The sequence below is a fragment of the Procambarus clarkii genome, chromosome 33, assembly GCF_040958095.1.
Source record: "Procambarus clarkii isolate CNS0578487 chromosome 33, FALCON_Pclarkii_2.0, whole genome shotgun sequence".
Classification (NCBI taxonomy): Eukaryota; Metazoa; Arthropoda; class Malacostraca; order Decapoda; family Cambaridae; genus Procambarus; species Procambarus clarkii.
This window is the reverse complement of record NC_091182.1, coordinates 38315958-38340510: the sequence shown is the minus strand read 5'-3', so window position 1 is coordinate 38340510 and position 24553 is coordinate 38315958.

Genomic DNA, 24553 nt, shown 5'->3' with positions numbered 1-24553 from the left:
CAGGACCACAGGATCACAAGTCCAGCGTGCTGTCCGCTCGGCCGACCGGCTCCACTAAGACAGAATGACTGTATAGCAACTGGTGGTATACGAGGATTGGACCGGAGCTGGGATTGGTACGAGGGGTGAAGGAATGATTTGATTAATTTATATTTATTTTCTTCCAGTTGAATTGTTTTATTGACTTAACACAATTTTGGCATTTACGGCTTCGGCGGGTAGGCGGTTCCATGGGTTAATAACCCTGTGGGTGAAAAAGCATCTGTTCTCAGTCCTACATTGTGGCTTGTTGAGCTTGGAACTGTTGCTCCTTGTTTGTGTTACATCTGATCTTTTGAAGAAATTGTCCGGATCTACATCCTCCAAATTGTTCAGTATTTTAAAACTTTCAGTGAGATCCGCCCTGTCATGCCTGGTTTGCCGTGTTGTTAGCCCTGTGACCCTCAACCGTTCCTGATACAAAAGATGACTTAGCTCTGGAATGACTTTTGTTGCCCGGTGTTGCACTTTTTCCAAAGCAACTATATCTTTCCGAAGCTCATTAAGGGCATTAGTTATCTTGTAGCACTGTAATACCTTTTGTAATTGAGTTGAAAATTACAAGTCATTGAGTTGAAATTAATGTTCAAGCTTGTATTTTATTTCGGCTTTAAATTACATGTACAATTACGTAATTAATATTAAAGTACACTGTTTACAAAGTACAGGTGTTAAAGTAATTTGTTTGTTTGTTTTATTATGTTTAACTTTGTTTTAACGTTGACTGATTTTAGTTCTGTTTCTATGGTATGTAAAGCAGAGCATCAGCTGGGTGTCACTTACGGCAGTGTCTCACTTAACGTAAGAGGGAGAGAAGTGGAGGAGGCAGGAGGGGGGTGAGTGAGGGGGGGTGGAGATTAGCGGGGGAAGTGGAGATTAGGGAAGAGGCGTGGAAAGGGCAGTAGAGAGGGTGTGAGAAGGGAGATGATGGAAAAAGGAGGAGAGGATAGGAGAATGAAAGAGAGGAGACAGAGGAGAGGGAAAGAGAACCAGGAAAAGTAGAAGAGAGAAATGAGAGGGGGAGATTGAGGGAGCTGGAGGAAGGGAGGGGAAAAATTATGGATAGGGAAGAGAGACCCGGGCATAGTCGGGTGTCTCCTGTAGTCAAGTCACAGAAGTGTATCACCACATTCCCTGTATTACTGAGAAGTATAAATATAAGTAAGTTCACCCACTGTGGCATTCTCGCAATTATATGAACTTTACTCACATAAATATTTCTTGTTTTCGTACGGGGCAAGGAGGACCATGAGCTTTGGCATGCCATTAATACTGTCCTTACGTGGTGTCAACTGGTTTTAACTCCTCTCCCAAGAGAGAGAAGATTAAGCCACCCAAAAGGTGGCTTGGGCATGAATAGCCCATAAGTGGTGGCCCTTTTGAGCCATTTCCAGTATCAATAGATAGATGATACTGGAGATCTGTGGAGGTGCGACTGCACCCTGCGTGACGGGAGATGTCTCCCGTGTCCTCTCCCAAGTACCAGCTGGCATTATGAACCCCCTCCACCCCCCTCCCCGAACACGTAGAGCCTAGCGGTTGTGGAGAAAACCATTGGAACAGGAGAGAGATCGAACCAGGGTCCTAGTTGCTGCCAGACGCTCGCCTTATCTCCCCCTTGTGGCTGGCGTCCACCCAACGTGCAGGACTGTACCCAAGATATCACCACCTCTGGTGCAAGTGTAGGGACCCACAGCCTCGAAGAAGAAAACAAAGAGTATTCAGAGAAGACCTTGTGGATTCTCACTGAACACTTTAATATTTTCTTCTCCTACCACCCCAATTTTGTTTCCTTAAATTTTATTTTATTTTATTACATTGCTACAGTTTACAGAAAACACACACACATATATATATATATATTTTTTTTTTTTTTTTTTTTTTTTGAGATATATACAAGAGTTGTTACATTCATGTACAGCCACTAGTACGCGTAGCGTTTCGGGCAAGTCCCTGGAATACGATCCCCTGCCGCCAAGAATCGTTTTTTCATCCAAGTACACATTTTACTGTTGAGTTAAACAGAGGCTACAGTTAAGGAATTGCGCCCAGTAAATCCTCCCCGGCCAGGATACGAACCCATGACATAGCGCTCGCGGAACGCCAGGCGAGTGTCTTACCACTACACCACGGAGACTGTGCAATATAACAATCACTGTCCGAAGACCTCATCCATCTCCTCGGAGGTTGGGTGCGTGCCCAAGATACAGCACGCATTTCCTCTCTGGATCGCAACACTGAGGCGCTGGAACAGGAAACTGGCTGCTTTTAAGGTTTTAGTTTTCCCAATGAGCTCCTCACCTAGCTCCTTTAGGAACATAAGTGCACATCTACCCCAGGCGCCCAGAGTCTCAGTGCCTATCGGCACGAACCTGTAACAACGTACTAGGTCTCTGTACTTGTTAGTTTTTCTGGGTCTCCCTGAAGGTGGCCGCCCCACCTCCCTCAGCTGTACTGAGAGGTAGATAGGTATCAGCCAGTGTAGACGCTCACGTGTACGCCCATATGACCTGTTTACCTTCCCTCCATGACTGCAGGGTGACTCCATCTGGGCGTTTGTGACTGTTGTCAGGTCTACACAACTAATTATTACCTAAGTGTAATTACCTAAGTGTTATTACAGGATGAGAGCTACGCTCGTGGTGTCCCGTCTTCCCAGCACTCTTTGTCATATAGCGCTTTGAAACTACTGACGGTCTTAGCCTCTACCACCTTCTCACCTAACTTGTTCCAACCGTCTACCACTCTGTTTTGCGAAAGTGAATTTACTTATATTTCTTCGGCATCTGTGTTTAGCTAGTTTAAATCTATGACCTCTTGTTCTTAAAGTTCCAGGTCTCAGGAAATCTTCCCTATCGATTTTATCAATTCCTGTTACTATTTTGTATGTAGTGATCATATCACCTCTTTTTCTTCTGTCTTCTAGTTTTGGCATATTTAATGCCTCTAACCTCTCCTCGTAGCTCTTGTCCTTCAGTTCTGGAAGCCACTTAGTAACATGTCTTTGCACCTTTTCCAGTTTGTTGATGTGCTTGAAAAGGTGCAAAGACATGCTACTAAGTGGCTCCCAGAACTGAAGGGCAAGAGATACGAGGAAAGGTTAGAGGCATTAAATATTAACTGAGGTTCCCTCTGTGCTGGACACCCAGCTGTAGCCAAACTTCTCTTGATGATGTCATTGACTGCTTCATTTCTGGCAATCTTTCTCTGTGACTTACGACAGATGAGACCATGGCTGCCATATTGGTCCGCTGATTGATAAAGATTAAGCCACCTAAGAGATGGCACGGGCATGAATAGCCCGTAAAAGGTCCGCTCGTTCATAGCCGCAAATATACTAGTGTTCAGAGGGGATAGGGGCGGCAAGGCGCAGGGCAACACCAATACTTAGGGCCCGACGGTCCAGGCGGGTGCCTAAAATTAAGCAGAATTAGGGACAGCCAACAGGAAGTCACCAGCATGGGGAACTTGCACAGCTAGGAGAAGTGCTTTGCTGGAGGCAGATTCCCAGAAACTGCCTCCAGCAATGCTATGGCGATGTTCTCCACTATGGGGCTATCCCATTTGCAGTCGTTTAGAAAAGTTAATTGAGGGATGAGGGTTAGCAAAAGTGTCCCAATGAACGGCTCCGTCCGTGAATGTTGGATCATGAATACAAATGGAGTCTCTTAGGTATTCTGGTAGTATTTTATTTACTAATTCATCTGTAGCACTGGTCGAGGATAAGAATGCCGGCAATCAACCCATCCTCCGAATTGACAGTACGTTTTAATACTAAGTGTAATAAGTACATTTCCTGACTGTCATACATAGTACATAATTGCACTTATGGGGCTGTTAAATTTTCCTTACCATATAATTCTCCTCGTTTTCTGTTAAGGTACTCAGAAATTTAGGATAAAGTTTTAAAGTTTAGTTAGCTATACACAAGTTTTAAATATGAGGAATTCCTCTTCAGTTTTATTTAGCAGTAATAAAATGCTTATCTTCAAAAACTAAGACGGTTAGGTCGTGGTTTTCTATTCAGCTTTTCAGGTAAACTCAAATATTTCCAATATATTTGACAGTACAATTTAATACTAAGTGTAAATAAGTACAATTCCTGACTGTCATATATAGTTCATAATTGCACATATGGGGCTATTACATTTACCTCCCCATTTCTGGAGGACGGGCTGCGGCAATGCTAACTGTGCCGCCTTGCGAATACCTATACCCCCGAGTCTAACTGGGAGCGTTGCCTGGTTTTATTGGTCATCTTGCAGGGAGAGGTTTAACACTTTCATGGTTATTGATTTTAGGAATGCGTCACATTCTGTTAATTTTGGACTGTCGAAGGAGGGAGCACACCTTAGGAAATAGGTCAGTCTGGGCAAAGCCAGGCACCTTGTGAGAAGGTACAAAGCATCGTGGGCATCCAAAGCCCCTATTCGTCCCTCCATCCTCCTCAGGTCGTTCAGCTTTACTTCGAGGATTACCTCAATGGCGCTCGAGGCCTAGAGGTGCCCCTAGTAGCACACTGTTGGTGGGAGCGATCACTTGGGCTCCTGGCAATATGGTTCGTACTGCATCTATTATTGGTTGGTTGGATGAGATGATTTCACACTTTGATGGGTTTAGGGTGAGTCCACTTCCTCTTCCTTAGATTTCACTAACTGTAGATTCCCTAAAAGAGACTCCTGTGTCCCTGCCAGGGTGCCATCGTCCAGATGTTGAGTTCGCTGGTCAACCTGCTTGTGACTTCTTTAGCTGCCATGCAGAAAAGGAAACTGACAAGCGGGTCTCCCTGCTGGACACCTTCTGCGGAAACAACTTCATGTTCCCTAAATAACAGTGTCAATTCCCTACTGTACCCTGCTGAAACTAAGGGGAGTAGACAAGGAAAACTTGCTCGAACTGCTTCCAGTACCACATCTCTTTTTACCTCGTTGAAAGCATTTTTTAAATTAAATTTAAATAATGCCATATTTTTTGGGAGGTGAATGATATAGGCTATATGAATAATATGTATAATATAGGATGGACTGTATAAAACACATACATATATATTGACCAGACTACACACTAGAATTTGAAGGGACGACGACGTTTCGGTCCGTCCAGGACCATTCTCAAGTCGATTGTGATGAGGAGGTAGGGACAGGCAATAAATAGGCAAGAGAGAGCTGAGGAGGAAAGTCAGGTGTAGGGGATAGTAGTAATGAGAACTGCAGCAGGCCTATTGGCCCATACGAGGCAGCTCCTATTATAACCACCGAAGGAGATAGTAATAGGAAAAAGAAGAGGATAGCAAGGGAGCGTAGGAGAAGACAATGAACAGAAAAAGGGAGAAGAGAGAAAGAAAAGGAAAGAGAAAGAAAGAAATGGAAGGGGGAAAGCTTATGTTAAGTCACGTTTGTTAGAAAGATTAGAGCATTTGAGTATATACTGTGAAAGGGAAGAGTCCACAGCAACAAAGCCAGGACTCAAGTTCATGTTGGGTACATTGTTTATAAGAGCCGATTCTACAAGACGGCGTCTGTGTAGAGTAGAGGCATGAAAGATTAAGATTATGAAAAGTTACGTTAAGACAAGTGAGTTACAGTGATAGCAAAATAAAATATTAGTGATGCCGGAATATTGGCTTCGAGCTGCCACCTCCCTTAGTACACGAAAGCCAAGGCTTAGTCTACCAGCGAGAGATGTCAACTGCTTGGAGCACTGAGATATTCTGACGATACTGCCGCACCGCAGCCCAGACGTCAACTTGTGGCGGAGGCGGAAGGCAGGTGCGATGGGACACCAGCCAATCAGCGACAGGCAGGCAAAGGATGAGCAGTTAGCTGGTTACGGCGGTGGTAGGTAGCAGGTGTCACTATGTGCTGGGTACGATTTGCTCTCTGGGCAAAACGTTTGGCGATACTTGCTGGACATATCTTCTATATTATCTTTTATATTGACGTACTTTGTAGGGAAGAGCAGGCTCAATCTCTCTTGAAAGAGATTATCGTCAAAATATATATATATATATATATATATATATATATATATATATATATATATATATATATATATATATATATATATATATATATATATATATATATATATATTTTGTGACGGGAAAGTGTTGATGTTCGGCAGTCCTCCAATGGCAGGTGTCAAAGCCTGGTCACACTTTAAACAAAAATATAGACTGCTTGCCTGTTGTCTGTGGTAAGTTAGAGGGAGGAACACGTAAAACACAAAATATGAACAATGAAACTTTAATATATTTACTTTAAACATAAATGGAAATAAAGACAAATCTCGGGAAGTTAAATTACAGTTAAATAATAAAGAAAATTCAAAGACAATGTGAAATACAAAATTACAATGTTAAAAATGGTGCTGAGAATATCGGCTATGGCTGAAACCTCCCTTCGTATACGAGCTAATGAGCAAGTATACCAGAGAGAGATGTCAACCGTAGGAGCACAAGGAATATTCTGAAGTGGATAGCTGGTCAGGCTCAGACGTCGATTCTTGTAGAGGGCGCTGAGGTGCTGTGTGCAGGTGCGCGGCTGGTGAGTCACCAATCAGAGGCAGGCAAGCTGGTGAAGGGTAGTTAGCTGGTTTGATGACGAGCCGGCGTGAGGAGGGTGTGTGGAGTAGGGGGATCTTGGATACATTTTGCCTTCTAGTCAAAACGTTTTGTGCTACTGGTGACGTATCTTGAATGTAGCATCTTATACTTGTGTCTTTGTCGTAACCACTCAGACCCTTAAAAGAAGTAGAGACTTCGAGGTATATATACACCTCAAATATCCCCACTTCCCAAGGGCACTAGAATAGTGAGGGGTTACTATACGTTTTTCATCACGCCACTGTTAATGTGGGAGAACTCATGTCCATGCTATAAGCCTATACTTGCATAAACCACAAGTGAAGATTAACAATCTTTGGACATGAGTTCTCCCACATTTACAGTGGCTTGATGAAAAACGTATAGTAACTCCTCACTATTCTAGTGCCCTTGGGAAGTGGGGATATTTGAGGTGTATATATACCTCGAAGTCTCTACTTCTTTTAAGGGTCTGAGTCTTGTAGTGGGTTAAGGCGTACTAGTTATGGCAGCTACTGGAAGGTAGTTGTGCTTTCTGGGTTCGAGGCCCACTGGTGGGTGTTGTCCATAGATTATATATATATATATATATATATATATATATATATATATATATATATATATATATATATATATATATATATATATATATATATATATATATAAATATATATATATATATATATATATCTATATATATATATATATATATATCTATCTATCTATATATATATATATATATATATATATATATATATATATATATATATATATATATGTCGTACCTAGTAGCCAGAACGCACTTCTCAGCCTACTATGCAAGGCCCGATTTGCCTAATAAGCCAAGTTTTCCTGAATTAATATATTTTCTCTAATTTTTTTCTTATGAAATGATAAAGCTACCCATTTCTTTATGTATGAGGTCAGTTTTTTTTTTATTTGAGTTAAAATTAACGTAGATATATGACCGAACCTAACCAACCCTACCTAACCTAACCTAACCTATCTTTATAGGTTAGGTTAGGTTAGGTAACCGAAAAAGTTATTTTTCGGTTATTTATTGAAGAAGCCATCTCCCAATCAATTTAGTGAGAGTTTTCTGACAAATGAACAAACAAAGCATTAGACAATTGGCCATGTCTTACAGAGTATTTATGTTGCGAAATACTACATTTCAAATCTTTTGATGTTTGCCCAACATAGAACCTATTACAGTCTTTACAAGGAGTTTTATAAATGACTCAATTATCACTACGAGGGCTCTTATTAACTAATAGTTTACCAACAGTATTTTCGTAATTAAACAATACATGTATATCAAAAAGTTTCAAGGCTTTGATCATAATCGCAAACCCAGAAAAATATGGTACACATAATACATTCTTTGGGCGAATTTCCTCACTGCATATATCATTATGATATGTACGACGTGCTTCGCTACGACAAACTTCTAAAAAGCTCAGTGGCTAACAAAGCTTGAGACCAATAGAATCAATATTCTTTATCTCTTCCTGACTACCAACCCGAAGATCTCTTAGATACATAGATGAAGAAACAATCTTAGGCTATTATTATCCACGCCAGGGCCTATTGGCCCATATGATGCAGCTCCTATATATATCCACCCAGTCACATTCATATATTTGTCATTGTACCTCACTTCACCTCTCTCTCCTGCCTATATATGTCCAATCTACGAACTTCTAAATCTTTCCTTATGAAGATGTATTATTAAATACGAAAGTACTTATATATATATATATATATATATATATATATATATATATATATATATATATATGTCGTACCTAGTAGCCAGAACTCACTTCTCAGCCTACTATGCAAGGCCCGATTTGCCTAATAAGCCAAGTTTTCATGAATTAATTGTTTTTCGACTACCTAACCTACCTAACCTAACCTAACCTAACTTTTTCGGCTACCTAACCAAACCTAACCTATAAAGATAGGTTAGGTTAGGTTAGGTAGGGTTGGTTAGGTTCGGTCATATATCTACGTTAATTTTAACTCCAATAAAAAAAAATTGACCTCATACATAATGAAATGGGTAGCTTTATCATTTCATAAGAAAAAAATTAGAAAAAATATATTAATTCAGGAAAACTTGGCTTATTAGGCAAATCGGGCCTTGAATAGTAGGCCAAAAAGTGAGTTCTGGCTACTAGGTACGACATATATATATATATATATATATATATATATATATATATATATATATATATATATGTCGTACCTAATAGCCAGAACGCACTTCTCAGCCTACTATGCAAGGCCTGATTTGCCTAATAAGCAAAGTTTTCATGAATTAATATATTTTCTCTAATTTTTTGCTTATGAAATGATAAAGCTACCCATTTCATTATGTATGAGGTCAATTTTTTTTTATTGGAGTTAAAATTAACGTAGATATATGACTGAACCTAACCAACCCTACCTAACCTATCTTTATAGGTTAGGTTAGGTTAGGTAGCCGAAAAAGTTAGGTTAGGTTAGGTTAGGTAGGTTAGGTAGTCGAAAAACAATTAATTCATGAAAACTTGGCTTATTAGGCAAATCGGGCCTTGCATAGTAGGCTGAGAAGTGCGTTCTGGCTACTAGGTACGACATATATATATATATATATATATATATATATATATATATATATATATATATATATATGTCGTACCTAGTAGCCAGAACTCACTTCTCAGCCTACTATTCAAGGCCCGATTTGCCTAATAAGCCAAGTTTTCCTGAATTAATATATTTACTATAATTTTTTTCTTATGAAATGATAAAGCAACCCTTTTCTCTATGTATGAGGTCAATTTTTTTTTAGTGGAGTTAAAATTAACGTAGATATATGACCGAACCTAACCAACCCTACCTAACCTAACCTAACCTATATTTATAGGTAAGGTTAGGTTAGGTAGCCAAAAAAAGCTAGGTTAGGTTAGGTTAGGTAGGTTAGGTAGATGAAAAAACATTAATTCATGAAAACTTGGCTTATTAGGCAAATCGGGCCTTGAATAGTAGGCTGAGAAGTGCGTTCTGGCTATTAGGTACGACATATATATATATATATATATATATATATATATATATATATATATATATATATATATATATATATATATATATATATATATATATATATATATATATATAAGTACTTTCGTATTTAATAATACATCTTCATAAGGAAAGATTTAGAAGTTCGTAGATTGGACATATATAGGCAGGAGAGAGAGGTGAAGTGAGGTACAATGACAAATATATGAATGTGACTGGGTGGATATATATAGGAGCTGCATCATATGGGCCAATAGGCCCTGGCGTGGATAATAATAGCCTAAGATTGTTTCTACATCTATGTATCTAAGAGATCTTCGGGTTGGTAGTCAGGAAGAGATAAAGAATATTGATTCTATTGGTCTCAAGCTTTGTTAGCCACTGAGCTTTTTAGAAGTTTGTCGTAGCGAAGCACGTCGTACATATCATAATGATATATGCAGTGAGGAAATTCGCCCAAAGAATGTATTATGTGTACCATATTTTTCTGGGTTTGCAATTATGATCAAAGCCTTGAAACTTTTTGATATACATGTATTGTTTAATTACGAAAATACTGTTGGTAAACTATTAGTTAATAAGAGCCCTCGTAGTGATAATTGAGTCATTTATAAAACTCCTTGTAAAGACTGTAATAGGTTCTATGTTGGGCAAACATCAAAAGATTTGAAATGTAGTATTTCGCAACATAAATACTCTGTAAGACATGGCCAATTGTCTAATGCTTTGTTTGTTCATTTGTCAGAAAACTCTCACTAAATTGATTGCGAGATGGCTTCTTCAATAACGAATTGTAAAAGCACTCTCAATAGGAACATAATTGAACAGTAATTCCCGGACCACTTAAAGAAGGCGAAGCTTCACCAGTTTGTTCTCTATTCTTGGTGCGAGAAAATGCTCCTGGAGCCCGGGTAGTGACGTTGCCAAGAGAGGTGGGGGGGGGGAGGGGAGTGTTATCTGGCGGTGGAGGCGGCGGGAACAATGGAGCCTCTCGCCGGGGGACAGTTAGTGTGATCTATGTGGAGTGACCTGAGTGTGTCATGCTTCACTGCTCTTGACCTCTGGCAGTGACTGTTCTGCTGCCCTTACTTGTGTGTGTGTGTGTGTACTCACCTAATTGTACTCACCTAGTTGTGCTTGCGGGGGTTGAGCTTTGTCTCTTTGGTTGTCGGAAAATCCGACACCATTTAATAATCATACAGATAATAACTGTATTACCAACAAGTTACCCATAGAAAACGTAACTTGTAGTGGAATTACCGTCTATAGAAAACGGGATATCATCCCACATACTATTATAATTCACCAGCTATTCTGCTGGGAATTATTCTTAAATACATTAGTCTTTGGACTTTACCATCATAAAACATCTTATATAAATTAACTTAATTATCAATATTAAAGTAGAGTAAATGTGACCCTTCTATCACTTTCTGACATGTGGACAAAGTAGGCCAGGCGTCAGAGTGAGGAAGGAGGGCAGCCATTGTTGTGTCACCTCCGAGACGTGTGGAGCAAATTCGGCTCCTATCATTCTGGACAATGTCGGCCAGTAACGTCAATAGTATGGAGTGTTAAACAGCCATTGTGTATACGAGACCAGAGGCACACGGGAGCAAATACGGCTCCTGTTAATTTTACTTGGACGTAGTGTTATGGAAACCAAAGGTACCATCTCCAACACGATGTCTACAATTCAAGTTAAGTGTCTATCCGAAACCCGTTTATCATTCATTTATGGCCATTAATGTCAGGATATAGGGTGACCCGGTTAGATCGCGAAATCGCCTCAAACTAAAGGTAATTAAGCCAGGTCTTCATGTTCCATGTACTGTATAGTGTTTTCTCTGATATACTTGTCATATATAGGATTCTGGCTTCACAGCTAGCGCACTTTTGACAGGTCAAGACGAGGAAGCAAGATTTGTGCACCAGTTACTGGGTGATATGGAAGCTACCTCAAAGAGGATAATTTGGTGTCTACACCCTAGTTATACCTGGTGGACTAACCTGCTGTACTATAAGATAAGGAACCTTTTCAATGTATGTAGTTACTGTAGTTTGATTGGCTGCATATATATAAATATAAACCCCCCCTAATGTGTAGAGGATCGATTTGTGAGATTATTGCAGAAATACAGTCCACTTATCATTATACAAATTGCTATCGAAGTATATAAATTAACGTAAATATAAATTCATATAAATTAAATAAATATAAACCTCACAGGTCGGTTCCCACATTATTTGGTCCTTCGAAACCGAATTATTTGGACCTTCGGAACCGGAATATTCGGTCCTATGAACCCACATTTGGTCATCTTAGTACCGGATGAACCAGTTAACCAGTGGATTCATTAAATATACTAGTGCAGTGTTATTTAAACAAAGCCAGCAGTCAAGACGGCAGCGTAGCCTCGAGGGAGCTCAGGAGCCTCCCTCAGCCCAGTTCAGCTTCGTCAGCGGTTTCATGCACACCCACAGATATTTGGTGGCGTGTTATTTCGTGAAATGACAGCGCTAATATAGAATCCAGCCAAATTAGTGACTGTGTCTTTGCGAGATTGTTCACGGATTTCGTGGTGTTACATTTCGCGAGAGATTATCTACGAATTTTGTGGACTTTATTTCGCGAGGTCACTAATAATATTTAATACTTCTAGATAATATTAGAAGTTTCATAGAGGCTAATTAAGAGGCTATTATCAATAATTGTGTATTATTTCTCCAAAATAGAGAATTATTTAATATAAATTGCACTAGTGATCACAGTATAATATTTACTAATTGCCAACCCACATCAGGGTAGGATATTAACCATTGACTAGTTGAACTATTATCGTTCATCCTAGTCCCATTATTACCATAGTCAGTTGTACTATATTGAATAACCTAGCACCATTAATGAATGGTCCAGACCCTATTTTGGGTGTAATTTTTATCAACTCGAGTTGAGTTGTATATATAATAATTTACTTATGATCATTACACCTTTGAGTGATTAATTAGTGTCTCTACCATCCTAGGGTGATATAGAAGAGCTAACCTAAAGGTACTTCCAGTGACACTGGTTTATCACTCAAATCATTAGTGTGTATGATTGTATATATATAATGTGTATTAATTTTAAGTGCTAACCTCTAGTAGAGGTAGGATTATTGCCTAGTGAGTGCAGAAATTTACCCTAGGCTACCATTAGAGCTTGTTCAGTATTATGAGCAGCCCAAGTACAAGTCCCACAAGGCTTCACCAACGAGCCAGTATGGATAATGCAGGGAGAATGAAAAGAACCCTTGCAGGTCTTAAAGGCCACTTAACAAGACAGATCAAGAAATGTGAAGATTTGTCACAACAATCTCAAGTTGATTATGCTGACCTGGAAAGCTATTATCAAGCAGCTGCAGGTAAATTTGAGCAAATCAAATGTCAAATAGCAACATATGTGGCTGAACTTGCCAACACTAATTTATCAGAAACAGAAATAGACGACATTATGGTTGATCTTGCGAATTATGAAGATCACACTCAGGCCACGTTACAGCCTTATGTCAAATTAATTGCCCAGAACAAGGCAACAGCAACAACAACAACAGTTGCATCTAATACGAGTCAAGCAGAAGCTCGACTCCCTCCAATTAATTTACCCACTTTCTCAGGAAAAGATGAGGAAGATTGGGACGAATTTTGGAACAAATTCGTTGACATTGTAGACTCAAAACAATCTTTACCAAAGAGTAGTAAATTCTCTTATTTGCAAGGCCAATTATCAGGTGAGGCTAAAACAGTAGTATCCCATCTGAGATTAACTAATGACGGCTATGATCTGGCAGTAAAACTCCTCAAGGATAATTATGCTGATCCAGAAGTAAGAACATCACATTTAGTTCATGAGCTGTTGCATTTACCCCCCACCGGAGGCTTCAGCTGATTCACTCCAAGTCTTCAAGCTGGAGGTAGAATCATTGATCAATGCCCTCAGCCTGACAGCAGATACAAACGGGGCTGAGTGGGTCTTGAAAATAATTGTCCAGGAAAAAATACCTAGGGACATATTGAGACAAATGAGTGCTCATTACAATAAAAGCATCTTATCCATGAATGAAATATCTGAAGGTTTAAAGTCAGTAGTTCATCAATTACGAACACATGACAAATTAAAACCACCAAGTAAACCCTCAGAAACCAATAATAGTAAACCACAGAGTACCAAAGGTACTCCAAATCAATCTAGACAATATAATTCAACACCAAAGTGGAACAGTAGCAGTGTGGGCGTATATGCAGTGGGACCCTCCAAGCCTATAGTTACTGTGTCACCCAAGAACGTGACACCAAAGGGTACTGGAAGCTATGGAACATGTTTGTTCTGCAATGAGAAACATTCAATGTACCACTGCTCTAATTTTCCTGATAGTGACGCCCGTGTTGAGCGACTCAAAGATTTGCAACATTGCACGAGGTGCCTCAGGAAACATAACATCAAGGACTGTGATACCCAATTACACACCTGTAATAGGTGTAACAAAGGTCAGCACCATGCAGCATTGTGCAGAGACACCAAAACAACGAATCCAAACCCCAAGGTGGAAGATAGCATTCCCACCACAGTACAGTACTGCAAGGTGCAACAAACAAAGAGTGTCCAATCGGCAAAGTCTAAAGGTAATACGACTTTGCCTACTGCCCAAATTACCATCCTGAATAAGAGGGCCAAGGTCCATACCCGAGGGTTGTTTGACCAAGGATCCCAGAGAACATACATCACTAAAAGGTTGGCAGATGAATTACAATTAAGGCCTGTAGCCCAGATGTCATTCAACATCTCAGGGTTTGTAACAGATGCAGGACCTCAAGTCTACCAGGTGGTACAACCATCAGTACGCTTAGGCAGGTACGTCTGTCGAGTACAAGCCATTGTGGTGGACAAAATAAGAGTAGACCTACAAGTTCAAGGTCTGAGAGCAACAGCCAAATTCCTGAGAAATAGAGGAATAAAATTGGCAGATAATATTAAGTCTGATCACCTCACTGACTTCGGTCTCCTTGTTGGGACAGACTATTGTCATCGATTCATCGGTAGCCCTACTAAATATCAGGGTATAACCATGTTAAACTCTGCAGGAGGTAAATTACTCTCAGGCCCAGTATCAAGCCTGAGGAGACCTATGCCTGCAGATAAACAATACCAATAGAATCTGAATTTGTCAGCTGATTATATTTCTCCAGTAGCATTATACTAAGGAGATTACAGTTGACTATACCAACAGAGGTTGATGTTAGTATCATCATTTAAAGCTGAAGATGAGTTCATGAGGCCTCAGTGGCAAATCAGTGAACAGTAGCCTAAAACAGCTACAAGTCACTGCGACCAATGTCACTGAACCCACTGCAGTCTCAGAACCATACTTTACTTTAATGATGAGCTATTCAGTCTTCTGAATCAATTAACTAAATTAAAACCCCAATAAATCTGATGACTGATTTGATACATTTATTATTTAATCAAGATGTATTCCATGGGCCTCAGTGTTTATATATCAGTGACCAGTTACCTGAACAAACTTCAAGTTATATCTAATGTCACTGATCTCACTGCAGTCCCTGAATCATACTTGACTGTAGTATTTGATCACATTCAGTCTTCTGGGTTAAATAATATGTGATAAGGCTTGAATATTAGCCTTTCAAGAGTTGACAGGGAAATGAAATCGCATTAGACTTCTAACCCCTGCAACTCTAGTACGGGACATCCGTCCTGTACGAACAGACGCACAAATGTGTGATTACTAACTACTAACATCAAATTAATCTAATAATTCGAAGGAGGAGTATCGGTGTTCGTCTGTTCTAAATAGGACTTCGACCCGTGAGCAGCCCCTGGGGAATTATGTCGGAAAATCCGACACCATTTAATAATCATACAGATAATAACTGTATTACCAACAAGTTACCCATAGAAAACGTAACTTGTAGTGGAATTACCGTCTATAGAAAACGGGATATCATCACCACATACTATTATAATTCACCAGCTATTCTGCTGGGAATTATTCTTAAATACATTAGTCTTTGGACTTTACCATCATAAAACATCTTATATAAATTAACTTAATTATCAATATTAAAGTAGAGTAAATGTGACCCTTCTATCACTTTCTGACATGTGGACAAAGTAGGCCAGGCGTCAGAGTGAGGAAGGAGGGCAGCCATTGTTGTGTCACCTCCGAGACGTGTGGAGCAAATTCGGCTCCTATCATTCTGGACAATGTCGGCCAGTAACGTCAATAGTATGGAGTGTTAAACAGCCATTGTGTATACGAGACCAGAGGCACACGGGAGCAAATACGGCTCCTGTTAATTTTACTTGGACGTAGTGTTATGGAAACCAAAGGTACCATCTCCAACACGATGTCTACAATTCAAGTTAAGTGTCTATCCGAAACCCGTTTATCATTCATTTATGGCCATTAATGTCAGGATATAGGGTGACCCGGTTAGATCGCGAAATCGCCTCAAACTAAAGGTAATTAAGCCAGGTCTTCATGTTCCATGTACTGTATAGTGTTTTCTCTGATATACTTGTCATATATAGGATTCTGGCTTCACAGCTAGCGCACTTTTGACAGGTCAAGACGAGGAAGCAAGATTTGTGCACCAGTTACTGGGTGATATGGAAGCTACCTCAAAGAGGATAATTTGGTGTCTACACCCTAGTTATACCTGGTGGACTAACCTGCTGTACTATAAGATAAGGAACCTTTTCAATGTATGTAGTTACTGTAGTTTGATTGGCTGCATATATATAAATATAAACCCCCCCTAATGTGTAGAGGATCGATTTGTGAGATTATGAGATTATTGCAGAAATACAGTCCACTTATCATTATACAAATTGCTATCGAAGTATATAAATTAACGTAAATATAAATTCATATAAATTAAATAAATATAAATCTCACAGGTCGGTTCCCACATTGGTCCCGCTTCTCAACTGTCAATCAACTGGTGTACTGATTCCTGAGCCTACTGGGCTCTATCATATCTACATATGAAACTGTGTATGGAGTCAGCCTCCACCACATCACTGCCTAATGCATTCCATTTATTAACTAATCTGACACTGAAAAAATTCTTTCTACGGTCTCTGTGGCTCTTCTGGGTACTAAGTTTCCACCTGTATTCCCTTGTTCGTGTTCCACCCGTGCTGAAGAGTGTGTCTTTGTCCACCCTGTCAATTCCCCTGAGAATTTTGTAGGTGGTTATCATGTCTCCCCTTACTCTTCTGTTTTCCAGGGATGTGAGGTTCAGTTCCTTTAGCCTTTCCTCGTAGCTCATACCTCTCAGCTCCGGGACGAGCCTGGTGGCATACCGCTGAATCTTCTCTAACTTTGTCTTGTGTTTAACTAGGTATGAACTCCAGGCTGGAGCTGCATATTCCAGGATTGGTCTAACATAAGTGGTATACAAGGTCCTAAACGATTAAGGCAGTTCTTAAGTTGGCAAATCTAGCATATGCCGCTGATGATATCCTTTTGATGTGGGCCTCTGGGGACAGGTTCTGTGTAATATCGACCCCCAGATCTTTCTCTCTATTTGACTCTTGCAGGATATCAACATCCAGATGGTACCTTGTGTTTAGCCTTCTGCTCCCTTCACCTAATTTCATTGCTTTACACCTTTCTGAGTTTAATTTTAGTAACCATTTTCTAGACCATTCCTCCACTTTATCCAGATCGTCCTGCAGTCTCTGTTTATCTTCATTTGTCTTGATTCTTTTCATAATTTCTGCATCATCAGCAAACTTTGAGAGGAATGATTCTATACTCTCTGGAAGATCGTTTACATATATTAGAAACAGGATGGGTCCAAGTACTGAGCCCTGTGGGTCTCCGCTGGTGACATCTCGCCACTCTGATGTCTTCCCCTCACAGTTACTTGTTGTTTCCTGTTGCTTAGATGCTCCCTTATCCACTGGAGCACCAAACCTTTCACTCCTGAATATTTACTCTTAAAATTCTATTAAACATATGTGGCACGATCCATCTCTGAACCCATGCAGCTGGTGTGTTACAAAGCTATTTCCCTCCAGATACTCTATGAGCCTTTTCCTCACGATCTTCCATGATATCTCCATGCAAGATCGTGAGGAAACCTCCATCACTTTGCATGGAATACAAGTTAGGGAAACTGGCCTGTAGTTCAGTGCCTCTAGCCTGTCACCCTTTTTTTATATTGGGACTACGTTAGCTGTCTTCCAGCTTTCCGATAGTTCTCCTGTTACTAGTGACCTTTATGCGCCATAGAGAGTGGCACACTTATTGCCTCTGCACCTTCTTTTAGTATTCACGGTGAGATTTTGTCAGGCCCAACAGCAGCCTTCGTCACATTCAGCTCTAACAGATTGCTTTTGACTTCCTGTGTGTGTGTGTATGAACTCACCTAATTGTGCTTGCGGGTGTTGAGCTTTGGCTCTTTGGTCCCGCCTCTCAACTGTCAATCAACTGGTGTACAGATTCCTGAGCCTACTGGGTTCTATCATATCTACATTTAAAACTGTGTATGGAGTCAGCCTCCACCACATCTCTGCCTAATGCATTCCACCTGTTAACTACTCTGATACTGAAAAAGTTTTTTCTAACGTCTCTGTGGCTCATTTGGGTACTCAGTTTCCACCTGTGTCCCATTGTTCGCGTACCGCCAGTGTTGAATAGTTTATCCTTATCTACTCTGTCAATTCTCCTGAGGATTTTGTAGGTAGTAATCATGTCTCCCCTCACTCTTCTGTCTTCCAGTGTCGTAAGGTGCATTTCCCGCAGCCTTTCCTCGTGACTCATGCCTCTTAGTTCTGGTACTAGTCTAGTGGCTTACCTCTGAACTTTTTCCAGCTTCGTCTTGTGCTTGACAAGGTACGGGCTCCATGCTGGTTCCGCTGTGTGTGTGTGTGTGTGTGTGTGTGTGTGTGTGTGTGTGTGTGTGTGTGTGTGTGTGTGTGTGTGTGTGTGTGTGTGTGTGTGTGTGTGCGTGTGTGTGTGTGTGTACTCACCTATTTGTACTCATCTATTTGTGCTTGCATGATCGAGCATTGACTCTTGGATCCCGCCTTTCCAGCTATCGGTTGTTTACAGCAATGACTCCTGTCCCATTTCCCTATCATACCTAGTTTTAAAAGTATGAATAGTATTTGCTTCCACAACCTGTTCCCCAAGTGAATTCCATTTTTCCACTACTCTCACGCTAAAAGAAAACTTCCTAACATCTCTGTGACTCATCTGAGTTTCCAGTTTCCACCCATGTCCCCTCGTTCTGTTATTATTACGTGTGAACATTTCATTTATTTCCACTTTGTCAATTCCTCTGAGTATTTTATATGTCCCTATCATATCTCCTCTCTCCCTTCTTTTCTCTAGTGTCGTAAGGTTCAGTTCCTGCAGACGCTCTTCATATCCCATCCCTCGTAACTCTGGGACAAGCCTCGTCGCAAACCTCTGAACCTTCTCCAGTTTCTTTAAGTGTTTCTTCAGGTGGGGGCTCCATGATGGCGCGGCATACTCTAAGACGGGTCTCACGTAGGCAGTGTAAAGCGCCCTAAAAGCCTCCTCATTTAGGTTTCTGAATGAAGTTCTAATTTTCGCCAGTGTAGAGTACGCTGCTGTCGTTATCCTATTTATATGTGCCTCAGGAGTTAGATTAGGTGTCACATCCACTCCCAGGTCTCTTTCTCGAATCGTTACAGGTAGGCAGTTCCCCTTCATTGTGTACTGTCCCTTTGGTCTCCTATCACCTGATCCCATTTCCATAACTTTACATTTACTGGTGTTAGTAAAATGATGTGTGTGTGTGTGTGTGTGTGTGTGTGTGTGTGTGTGTGTGTACTCACCTAGTTGTACTCACCTAGTTGTGTCTGCAGGATCGAGCATTGACTCTTGGATCCCGCCTTTCGAGCATCGGTTGTTTACAGCAATGACTCCTGTCCTATTTCCCTATCATACCTGGTTTTAAAATTATGAATAGTATTTGCTTCCACAACCTGTTCCTGAAGTGCATTCCATTTCCCCACTACTCTCACGCTAAAAGAAAACTTCCTAACATCTCTGTGACTCATCTGAGTTTCAAGCTTCCATCCATGTCCTCTCGTTCTGTTACTATTCCGTGTGAACATTTCGTCTATGTCCACTCTGTCAATTCCTCTGAGTATCTTATACGTTCCTATCATGTCCCCCCCTCTCCCTTCTTCTTTCTAGTGTCGTAAGGCACAGTTCCCTCAGGCGCTCTTCATACCCCATCCCTCGTAGCTCTGGGACGAGTCTCGTTGCAAACCTCTGAACCTTTTCCAGTTTCATTATATGCTTCTTCAGATGGCGACTCCATGATGAGGCGGCATACTCTAAGACTGGCCTTACGTAGGCAGTGTAAAGCGCCCTAAATGCCTCCTTACTTAGGTTTCTGAATGATGTTCTAACTTTTGCCAGTGTAGAGTACGCTGCTGTCGTTATCCTATTAATATGTGCCTCAGGAGATAGATTAGGTGTTACGTCCACCCCCAGGTCTCTTTCACGCGTCGTTACAGGTAGGCTGTTCCCCTTCATTGTGTACTGTCCCTTTGGTCTCCTATCTCCTAGTCCCATTTCCATAACTTTACATTTGCTCGTGTTGAATTCTAGTAGCCATTTCTCTGACCATCTCTGCAATCTGTTCAGGTCCTCTTGGAGGATCCTGCAATCCTCATCTGTCACAACTCTTCTCATCAACTTTGCATCATCCGCAAACATCGACATGTAGGACTCTACGCCTGTAAACATGTCGTTAACATATACAAGAAATAGAATTGGTCCCAGCACCGATCCTTGTGGTACTCCACTTGTTACTGTTCGCCAGTCCGACTTCTCGCCCCTTACCGTAACTCTTTGGCTCCTTCCTGTTAGGTAGTTCCTTATCCATTCTAGGACCTTTCCCCCCACCCCCGCCTGCCTCTCGAGCTTGAACAGCAGTCTCATGTGCGGTACTGTATCAAAGGCTTTTTGGCAGTCCAGAAATATGCAGTCTGCCCAACCATCTCTGTCCTGTCTTATCCTCGTTATTTTATCATAGAATTCCAGAAGGTTTGTTAGGCACGATTTCCCTGTCCAGAACCCATGTTGATGTTTGTTCACAAACCTAATGTTCTCCAGGTGTGCAACCAGTCGCAGCCTAATTATTCTTTCCAGTATTTTACAGGGAATGCTTGTCAGTGATACAGGTCTGTAGTTAAGTGCCTCCTCCCTATCTCCTTTCTTGAAGATCGGCACGACATTTGCCTTCTTCCAGCAACTGGGCAATTCTCCTGACATAAGTGACTCATTAAGATCATTGCCAGAGGCACGCTGAGGGCCTGTGCTGCTTCTTTAAGTATCCACGGTGATACTTTGTCTGGTCCAACTGCTTTAGTTGCATCTAGAGTTGTCAACTGTTTCATTACCTCCTCTGCTGTCACCTCTATATCTGATAGTCTTTCATCTAGGGTAACCCCTTACCCCGTGTGTGCCACCCCTTACCCCGTGTGTGTGTGTGTGTGTGTGTGTGTGTGTGTGTGTGTGTGTGTGTGTGTGTGTGTGTGTGTGTGTGTGTGTGTGTGTGTGTGTGTGTGTGTCTGTGTGTGTGTGTGTGTATGTGTATGTGTGTGTGTGTGTGTGTACTCACCTAATTGTATTCACCTAATTGTGCTTGCGGGGGTTGAGCTCTGGCTCTTTGGTCCCGCCTCTCAACCGTCAATCAACAGGTGTACAAGTTCCTGAGCCTATTGGGCTCTATCATATCTTCACTTGAAACTGTGTATGGAGTCAGCCTCCACCACAATACTTCCTAATGCATTCCATTTGTCAACCACTCTGACACTAAAAAAGTTCTTTCTAATAACTCTGTGGCTCATTTGGGCACTCAGTTTCCACCTGTGTCCCCTAGTGCGTGTGCCCCTTGTGTTAAATAGCCTGTCTTTATCAACCCTGTCGATTCCCTTGAGAATCTTGAATGTGGTGATCATGTCCCCCCTAACTCTTCTGTCTTCCAACGAAGTGAGGTTCAATTCCCGTAGTCTCTCCTCGTAGCTCATACCTCTCAGCTCGGGTACTAGTCTGGTGGCAAACCTTTGAACCTTTTCCAGTTTAGTCTTATGCTTGACTAGATATGGACTCCATGCTGGAGCCGCATACTCCAGGATTGGTCTGACATATGTGGTATATAATGTTCTGAAAGATTCCTTACACAAGTTTCTAAAGGCCGTTCTTATGTTAGCCAACCTGGCATATGCTGCTGATGTTATCCTCTTGATATGAGCTTCAGGGGACAGGTCTGGCGTGATATCAACCCCCAGGTCTTTCTCTCTCTCTGACTCTTGAAGTATTTCATCTCCCAAGTGATACCTTGTATCTGGTCTCCTGCTTCCTACCCCTATCTTTATTACATTACATTTGCTTGGGTTAAACTCTAACATCCATTCAACTCTAATTCAATTCCATTCAATTCCATAAACTCTAACATGTGTGTGTGTGTGTGTGTGTGTGTGTGTGTGTGTGTGTGTGTGTGTGTGTGTGTGTGTGTGTGTGTGTGTGTACTCACCTAATTGTACTCGCCTATTTGAGCTTGCAGGATCGAGCATTGACTCTTGGATCCCGCCTTTCTAGCCGTCGGTTGTTTACAGCAATGTCTCCTGTCTCATTTCCCTATCATATCTAGTTTTAAAATTATGAATTCAGTTTGCTTCCACAACCTGTTCTTTAAGTGCATTCCATTTTCCACTACCCACACGCTAAATGAATACTTCCTAACATCTCTGTAACTCATCAGAGTTTAAAGTTTCCACCCATGTCCCCTCGTTCTATTACTATTACGTGTGAACATTTCATCTATTTCCACTTTATCAATTCCCCTGAGTATTTTATATGTTCCTATCATATCCCTTCTCTCGCTCCTTTTTTTCTAGTGTCGTAAGGTTCAGTTCCTTCAGGCGCTCTTCATATCCCATTCCTCGTAACTCTGGGACAAGCCTCGTCGCAAACTTCTGAACCTTTTCCGGTTTCCTTATGTGTTTCTTCAGATGGGGACTCCATGATGGTGCGGCATGCTCAAAGACTTGTCTTACGTAGGCAGTGTAAAGCGCCGTAAAAGCCTCCTTACTTAGGTTTCTGAATGAAGTTCCAACTTTCGTCAGTGTAGAGTATGTTGCTGTTGTTATTCTACTTATATGCACCTCATGAGTTTGGTTAGGTGTTACATCCACTCCCAGGTCTCTTTCTCGAATCGTTACAGGTAGGCAGTTCCCCCTTCATTGTGTACTGTCCCTTTGGTCGCCTATCCTCTGATCCCATTTCCATAACTTTACATTTACTCGTGTTGAACTCCAGTAGCCATTTCTCTGATCATCTCCGCTACGTGTCCTGGTCCTCTTGGAGGATCCTATAATCCTCATCTGTCACACCTCTTCTCATTAATTTTGCGTCGTCCATGAACATTGACATGTAGGATTCCACTCCTGTTTACATATCATTTACGTGAATTAGAAAGAGGATTGGTCCCAGCACCGATCCTTGAGGTTCTTCACTCGTTACTGTTTGCTAGTTCAACTTCTCGACCCTTACCATTAATCTCTGGTTCCTTCCTGTTAGGTAGTTCCTCACCCATGCTAGGGCCTTTCCGCTTATTCCTGCCTGCCTCTTAAGTTTGCATATCAGTCCTCATGTGCGGTACTGTATCAAAGGCCTTCTGGCAGTCTAGAAATATGCAGTCTGCCTAGCCTTCTCTGTCCTGCCTTATCCTTGTTATTTTATCATAGAATTCCAAAAGGTTTCTAAGGCATGATTTCCCTGTCCAGAACCCATGTTGGCGTTTGTTTACAAACCCTATGGTCTCCAGGTGTGGAACAAGTCTTAGCCTAATTATTCTTTCAAGTATTTTGCAGGGGATGCTTGTCAGTGATATCTCTGTAGTTAAGTGCCTCCTCCCTATCTCCTTTCTTGAAAATCGGTACGACATTTGCCTTCTTCCAGCAACTGGGCAATTCTCCCGACATAAGTGACTCATTAATGATCATTGCCAGAGGCACGCTGAGGGCCTGCGCTGCCTCATTTAGTATCCACAGAGGTACTTTGTCTGGTCCAACTGCTTTATTTGCACCAAGTGTTGTCAAGTGTTTCATTACCTCCTCTGCTGTCACCTCAGTATCTGATAGTCTTCCATCTAGCATAGTCTCTTCTAACAATGAGAACTGCTCAGGCTCGGTTGTGAACACTCCATGGAAACTTGCATTCAGAATCTCGCAGATTTCTTTGTCACTCTCTGTATATGCCCCTTGTGTTTTCTTCAGTCTTGTCACTTGGTCATTTACCGTCATCTTCCTTCTTATAAAGCTATGTAGTAATTTATGTTGTTTTTGCGCCTTGATTGCAATATCATTCTCGTAATTTCTTTCCGATACTCGTCTTATGTTTTTTCGCCTTGATTGCAATATCATTCTCGTAATTTCTATCCGATACTCGTCTTATGTTAATGTAATCGTTCCTAGCTCTGTTACATCTAATCCTGTTGTCCCCTGTCCTTTGTCGTCTGTAATTCCTCCACAACCCTCCTGTTTATCACTTTTGCTTCCTGACACTGTCTATTAAACCATAAGTTATAATATTCCCTCCTGCTTTTTTCCTTTACTGTTGGAATAAATCTCTCTTCAGCCTCCTTGCGTTTCCATATGATCATCATATCTATGATGATGAATATATATATATATATATATATATATATATATATATATATATATATATATATATATATATATGTATATATATGATATGAAATATGTATATACATTTATATAAATTGATCATCACGAACACC